The sequence below is a fragment of the Myotis nattereri genome (assembly GCF_964212035.1).
Source record: "Myotis nattereri genome assembly, chromosome: 2".
NCBI lineage: Eukaryota > Metazoa > Chordata > Mammalia > Chiroptera > Vespertilionidae > Myotis > Myotis nattereri.
In genome coordinates, this window is record NC_138076.1 from 151,419,387 (window position 1) to 151,427,806 (window position 8,420).

The following is an 8,420-nucleotide window of genomic DNA, read 5'->3' on the forward strand; positions in this document are numbered from 1 at the left end:
CTCGGAAGCAGACATCGCCCGCGGGTCCCTGGCCCCAGACGCGGAGCCTCGCGGAGCGGCGGTTGGGCGGGAGCTCGCGGTGCGCGGCAGCGTCCTGGCGGTCAGCTGGGCGGCCGAAGACCCTGCCCTCCTGCGGGCCTCCGTGGTCACCTTCCTCAGCCAGCTTTCCCTGGGGGTGCGCACCCTGCAGCGCTTCGGGCCCCCCGTTTCCCGCTGAGCCCGGGCTGGGAAAAGGGGGGCTGATCCTTCCTACCGCCGTGAGTCCTGCAGGAGTTGCACTTACATGGGGCTCGAATCTTGGGCACTTGTGGTTCATTGTTTTGTTGATGCTTACGTGTTTGTCACTGCAGCAAATAAAGCCGAGCCACTAAGATAAGTAAATGCCCCGGCGCCTGGCTCAGTTGGTTGGGCGTCCTCCCGTGCGGAAAGGTGGTTGGTTGGATTCCCCGTCTGGGCGCACGCCCAGTGTGCGGTCAGGGTCCCCGCGGGGAGCAGGCAGGAAGCAGTCAATCCATGATCTTCAGCTTTCACATGTTTCTCTCCCCTTTCCTTCCACTCTCTCTAAAAATCCACTTTTTAATATCTTCAAAAATAAATAAAATAGCCCTGGCCAGTTTGGCTCAGTGGATAGAGCCTTGGCCCACAATACAGAAGGGTCCTGGGTTTGATTCTGGTCAAGGGCACGTAGGAGGCAATCAATCATGTGTCTCTCTCTCCCCCTCTCCCTTCCACTCTATAAAAATCAGTGGAAAAATATCTTCAGGCAAGGGTTAACAAATAAATAAATAAAATAGGGTCCTCAGAGGAAATGCAATTAAATTCAAATGTTTCCAATGTATATACCATAAAATACAATTTTGAATGTTATAAGCAATTTCATGAAAACTTTAGAACATATTGAAAAAATGCATTATTTACTCAGAGAGGAGGAGAAACAGTCATAGACATAGGGACAGATCCAACTAAGAAACTAATTAAAATACAGTAATATGGTTCAAGAAATATAATTATTATACTTGTGTTATTAAACATTCAGATAATATATCTGCTTTAATATTTTTAAAGAGACTTAAAAACAATTTTAATGGAATCATTTTAAATGTCCAACAATAACATAAAACTAGTTTGTTGATCAGTAAGTAAATATGAAAAAAATCAGGTGATTTTAATTCTTTTTAACAACTCTTATTCTCAAAAATAACTTGGTTGCCCAGCTTATGTGGCTCAGTGATTGAGCATCAACCCATGAACCCAGAGGTTGCAGGTTCGCTTCCTGGACAGAGCACATGCCTGGGTTGCGGGTTCCATCCCCAGTAGGGGGCGTTCGGGAGGCAGCTGATCAATGATTCTCATCATTGATGTTTCTATCTCTCCCTCTCCCTTCCTCTCTGAAATCAAAAAGATATATTTTTTAAAAAATAATAACTCACTTGACTAATTTGATTCTTAATTAAGCTCAGCCAAAGTCCAGATTGTATGACAACATCTGAGGGTGGAAAGGATGCCTCTTGGGCTATGCCGAGAGCTATGATTATGTCCTAACAGTTCAGAGAATGGGACAGGGTACAAGAGCAGAAAACCAGTGGGCCAGATAGGTAGGGTGTCAGTTCCCAGCCACACTTCATCCAGAGCAGCCCAGCTTCTATCTTTGTCCACTGGATTTCCGTGTAAGCTCTAATGTGAAGAACTGGTTCTCTCGCTAAAAATAAGCTTGAAAAACACTGCTGTGGGCAGTGTCAGGGATGAATTTTAAGCAGGGGAGAAACATGAGCAGGTTTGCATTTTTAAAAGTGACTGGCAACAAGGGAGGGTGGCCGCTGTGCAAAGTAAGCACTGGGATATGTGGGTTAGCACGTGCATAGAGGACTTAACTGTACTCAGGTTTAATGCCATGCCCTTGGCTTTTACAAAAGACCAAAAAAATCATGTTTCAAAGCCCTCGTGAAGATCTGCACATTGAAGTGTGATTAGCATTCCATGAAAAGTTCTGTTTCTTCAACCTAATTTTATTTCAATTACAAATCAACAAGAACTCTATTACATAATGTGGGGTGGGGAGGTTGATGTAGCGCTCTAGATGCTCAGAACTAAATTAAATATTTGGCTGTAGCAATTAATTTTTTCTAGATACTTGCAATTCAAAGATTTCCTCTTCTTTTGTTTTGCCTTTTTTTCCTAAATTGTAATTTTGAATATCTTTTGGAAGTACTGCATCTAAATCATAAATAATATAATGATTGCTAACATTATATAGGGTTTACATATTCCAGACAATGTTCTAGATTCTTTGTATGTATATTAACTCATTAATCCTCACCAAAACTAAATATGGAACTCTCCCTGGCTTTGGGATTAGTGAATTTATTTATAATACACTGGAGACACCAAATAACATCTGTTTCCATTTATCACCAGTATAAACTTAACTAGTCATCAAAGCATTGAAATAGCCAGTTTCAGAAAATAATTCCAATGAACTAAAAACTGAATCACCAGAAGTCACCTCCATAATTTTCAACTCTCTCATATATAAAATAAGAATAAAAATAATGATATATACTCTACCTGGTTTGGCTCAGTGGATAGAGCATTGGCCTGCAGACTGAAGGGTCCGGGTTAGATTTCTGTCAAGGGCACATGCCTGGGTTGCAGGCTCAATCCCCAGTAGGGGGCATGCAGGAGGCAGCCAGTCAATGATTCTCATCATTGATGTTTCTATCTCTCCCTCTCCCTTCCTCTCTGAAATAAATAAAAATATATTTTAAAAAAATAATGATATATAACAAGGTTTTAGGAAGTTCCAATGAGAAAATTAATGAAAAATCATGTTGAAATTTTTAAATTGGTAAACAAATGTTAGTTATAATTTAACAGCTTATTTTAAAAATAAGTTATTCTGAAAAACAAACAAAAAAATAAATTATTCTGAAAAAGAAACGTGGAGTTCTTTATTATCTTACACCTTTCTTGTGCTTCATTGGCAAGTCGCTCTTCACAATGAGTCCAGAATTTGATCACTTCTCAGCACCTCCGCCCTGGTCTGAGAGACCATCGTCTCACACTGGGACCATTGCTACATTCTTCTAATGGGTATCCTGCTTCACATTCTCCTCCACACAGCTGACAGTCATTCTTTTAATATATTTTTATTGATTTCAGAGAGGAAAGGAGAGAGATAGAAACATCAGTGATGAGAGAGAAACATCGATCTGCTGCCTCTTGTACACCCTCCCTTCCCCGCCCCCCGGGATGGAGCCCACAATCTGGGCATGTGCCCTTGACTGGAATCGAACCTGGGACCCTTCCTTCAGTCCTCAGGCCAACGCTTTATCCACAGCCAAACCAGCTCGGGCAGACAGTGATTCTTTTTTTTTTTTTTTTAATATATTTTATTGATTCTTTACAGAGAAGAAGGGAGAGGGATAGAGAGTTAGAAACATCGATGAGAGAGAAACATTGATCAGCTGTCTCCTGCACACCCCCCACTGGGGATGTGCCCACAACCAAGGTACATGCCCTTGACTGGAATCAAACCTGGGAGTCTTCAGTCCGCAGGCCGATGCTCTACTGAGCCAAACCGGTTTGGGCGACAGTGATTCTTTTAAAATACAGTGCAGATCCTATTACTCCTCTGCTTAAAATTCTCTAAAATAGACAGAATATGGACCCCTCACAGTTGTTCTGATCCATAGCACTTATGAATAAATTCCCTTCTACTCAAAATGGTCTTGGCAGATGTTAAATTAAGGATTTTGAGATTTATTCAAGGGGAGATTACCCTTGGCTTTCCAGATGTAATGACAAGGGTCCTTAGAAGAGAGGCAGGAATGCAGAGTCAGAGATGTGACACACAAGGAGAGGGCTGAGTGGTGCATTGTTGGCAAAGGGCCAAACAATGCGGGCAACCTCCAAGAGGTGGGTAAGTCTGGGGACAGATTCTCCCCTAAAGACCCAAGAAGGAAAGCGGCCCTGCCATCACTTTGATTTTAGCCCCATGTTACAGGTTGAATTGGGTCTCCCCCCAAAATATGTTGGAGTCCTAATCCCCAGTACTTCAGAATATGACCTTATTTGGAGATAGTCTTGATCTTAGCCAAAAGGCCGAGAAGCGATGGAGATAGTCTTTATAGAGGTAATTAAGGTAAAATGATGTCATTAGGGTAGGTCCTATTTCAACGTGACTGGTGTGTATACAAAAAGGGGACATTTGGGCACAGACATGCACACAGAACAGCAGGTGAAGATGAAGGCAGAGATCATGGTGGTACCTCAACAAACCAAGGAATCCCAGAGATCGCCAGCAAACCCCCAGAAGCTAGGGGAGAGGCGTGCGGCAGATTCTTCCTCACAGCCCTTGGAAGGAGCCACGCCTGCCAACATCTTGATCTGACTTTTACCCTCCAGAAATGTGAGACAATAATTCTCTGCTTAAGTCACCCACTTGTGGTACTTTGTGATGGCAGCCCTAGCCAACTAGTATATTCCATTAGAGCCATTTCGAGTGTCTGACCTCCAGCACTGTAAGACAACCAACTTGTGCTGCTCTAAGCCACTAAGTGAGTGGCAATTTGTTACAGCAAATGAAACTCTTATGTCTCCAAAGAATCCCCATCAGAAGCCCTAAAGTCAGAAGTTATCACCATAGTTTACAATCTTCCGATCTGACTCTTCATCTCTGACTTAATCTCCCACTACTCTTCCCCTCACTCCCTCTGTCCCAGCCCTACAGGCACCCTTGCTGTTCTTTGAACACCCTTACTCATCCACCCCAGGGCCTTTGCATTTGCTGCTTCCTCTGACTGAAATGCTCTTTATCCTCACATGCTGCCTAACTTCCTTCATATGTAACCTTGTCAGAGAGGGCTTCCTTCAGCATCCTATATGAAACAGCACTCTCTATCTCCTTCCTCTACTTTATTTATGTTTGCAGGTACCACCATTTGACATGTTATAGACCTTTGTTAATCTGTGGCCATCATCTCCCTTGCCCCTATGAGAACAGAAGCACCTAGAGAGCAGGAGTTGTTTGGTCCGCTCCAGTGTCCCCAAGGTCTACAACAGTGCCAGGCACATAGGAAGCACTCAATACATCTTTGTGCATTGAAGGAATTCAAAATTGCTGCTATATTCTGCCTCTACAATTCTTTCCACTTAAACTGTTTCAGTATTTTTGTCTTTGAGCATGTAAACCATGAAACCATAGGTTCTGGGGCCACCAATCCAATACGCTCACCCCATGTGGCCCTTGTCAAAATAAACCGGAAGGAGATGAGCTCACCTGGGAGGCAGCAGTACAGATTTCCTGCAGAATTTCAAAACCTTTCAAACCGGATAGTCCAGATCACAACAAGGCAGACCACGCCTGGCCAGGGAAACCAGTCAAGATGTAATGACAGTTCTGGACTTATAATTAACCTCAAAAGCCTAGCTGGGCAATTAAGCCTAGGTCTGGAACAAGATATTAAAATAGTGTAATGCAGTAAAATATTTTTCATCCAGTAATAAAAGGGGATAGGCTTTAGTTGTTTTTAAGAAATTCAAAGTTAATCATAGGTTTCAAAAGCTCTCCTGTTTCCAACTTTAAATTTTAACTAGGATGTAACTGTGGTTGTAAAAAAAAAACGGGGGGCACTCTCATAATAAAAGTTATAATGTGGGTATACAGGCTGGAGAATTCCTCTTGAAATAAAACTCCCTCCTGATTCCATACTCTTATGATTTTTTCCCTTCAGTTTAGAAGTCCAGTCATGCTCCACATCTGAATATGGATGCGATTATAAGGGCTTTTGTTTTTATCTTTGTTTTACCCATAAAGTTATCATCCTTTGTTTATTTGGATCACCATGCCCATAGACTTAGGAGTTATAAAGCAAACATAAGCAAAGGAAGGGATGGATGTGTCTGTCTTGTTCTTAAGTTTAAATGAGTGTCTTCAGCTACTTTTCATTGCTGGACATACGTACATCGGCCCATCAATAGTATAGAACAGAGATGCTTCTAGATCCCTCAAATCCCCAGGTCCGTAACTGCCCTTGTGAGAGGAGGAATGTGTATGCCATCCTAGCTACTCTCAAGGAGGGAGAAGGGGCTAATCTGATTGGTCAGAATCCAAGATAATCAGTTGAACATGTTTACTAATATGTTTTGAATAGCCATTTGTCCTGTGCCTATCTTTAGCTCCTATTCCTTATGTACAGCAGGAATAGTCCCTGAGTCCGGGCTGCCCTGGGACCCAGAAATCTCACTCTTTTCCATCACATGCCTGGACTTGTTAGTCACCAATAAAAGTTTCTCTACCATGAAGCCAGACAGAGGTGGTAAAAGACTCCGAACTGTGGGTGTAGTCCTGAGGGGGAGCTAAGAAGTCCCATGAAGGCCTCAAACATAAGCGAAGAGCTCTCTTCATGTACACCATGGGGTACTGGCCGAGTCTCCTCTCTCCCCAACCACTATGACCCCCTGTTTTCCATCTGCTATTGGCCTTTCTATTTCCCTCAAGCTTTTCTGAGTCCCTCTTGCCAAATACTAGTAAAACTCTGCTGTTTACTTCACTATCCTATATAATAAAAGGCTAATATGCAAATTGTCCCCTCGACCAGGAGTTCAACCAGGGGACAGGGCTGGCCAGCCAACCACCCACGTCTCCTCCCCACAGCTGGCCAGACCCCACCCATGCACAAATTCATGCCCTGGGCCTCTGGTCTATCTATATATATAAAATCCTAAGTAACCAAATGACCGAAGAACCAAACAACTGGTCAAATGGTTGCTATGATGTACACTGACCACCAGGGGAAAGATACTCAATGTAGGAGCTGCCCCTAGTGGTCAGAGCGCTCCCACAGTTGGAGTATCAATCAGCTGACCAAAGGCACCAGACACTGGGCTCACAGCTGGCAAGCGCAGCTGCGGCAGCACAAGCCTCTCCCACCTCCGCCGCAGCGCTACCACGTGGGGGCGGTGGCAGGTGCAGCGGGGCTGGAATGAGTGGGAGCGGCGCAGCACCTGGCCCAGGCTCGGGCTCCTCCACAGCCACCTGTCTCTTCGTGCACTACTAGACCCTTCGGGGGATGTCGGACTGCCAGTTTTGGGATCGGGCTGAAACTGGCTGCCCGACATCCCCTGAGGGGTCCCAGATTGTGAGAGGGTGCAGGCCAGGCTGAGGGACCCCACCAGTGCACGAATCCATGCATCAGGCCTCTAGTTTCATATAATTTCCCTACAGTATAAAAGAAAACATAAACTTAAATGATCCCTTGGGTTTCTTAATGGGCGTCAGAACACACAAAGCCATTGGCTGAGAACTACCTGTTAATCCACTCTCCCGAATTTAAATGGCATGAAACTACATTACAGCAAAATTGCATGAGCCTGCAGGGCTGCTTGTGAGCAGTGAAAACTGTGTGTGTGAGATGCAAGAATGGTAGTGTCCACCGTTTTATTTTTAATAATGTGAATTGCTCCCAGCTACTAGAGGCCACCCTCAGGTCCCTGCCACATAGCCCCGTCCAGGAACAGTTCACATGAATGTATGCTTCATCAAATCCAGCAGGAGAGCCTCTCTGCTGCTTGGAATGTCTCTGACCTCTAGATTCTCTTTTAAAGAGCTCATGTGATTAGGTCAGATCATCCAGGATACTCTCCTTTTTGACTAACTCAAAATCAACTGATTAGGAAGCTTAATTATATCTACAAAAATCCCTTCACCTTTGGCATATAATATAACCTAATCATGGACAGCCACAACATTCATCATACTCACAGCTCCTGCCCACAGTCAAGGGGAGAGGATTACATAGGGTGTGTACATAAGGGACAGAAATCTTGGGGCCACCTTAGAATTCTGACAACCCAATCTAAAATCAAAGATTGCAATTATAGAACAGAATTCACAGATTTACTTTTTCTGTAATGGTATAAAAAATTATATCATTTTAAAATGAAGATAGAAACTGAGAAATAGCCTGGCCAGTGTGGCTCACTGGTTGAGCATGGATCTATGAACCAGGATTTCACGATTTGATTCCTGGTCAGGGCACATGCCCAGGTTGTGGGCTCAATCCCTAGTAGGGATCATGCAGGAGGCAGCTGATCAGTGATTCTCCAATGATTCTCTCTCATCATTGATGCTTCTATCTCTCCTTCTCCTTTCCTCTCCTAAATCAACATATATATATATATATATATATATATATATATATATATATATATATTATTGATTTTTAGAGAGAGAGGAAGGGAGAGAGACAGAAAGATAGAAATATCCATGAGAGAGAAACATCATGGATTGGCTGCCTCCTGCAAAGCTAAATTCAACAAGAGCTTGGGGTGCAGGTAAGACAACTGGATGACCTGATGGGTTCTAACTGTATTGAAAGTGGTTCTACAGTTCTAAGAGTGATAGATACAAAGAAATCTAA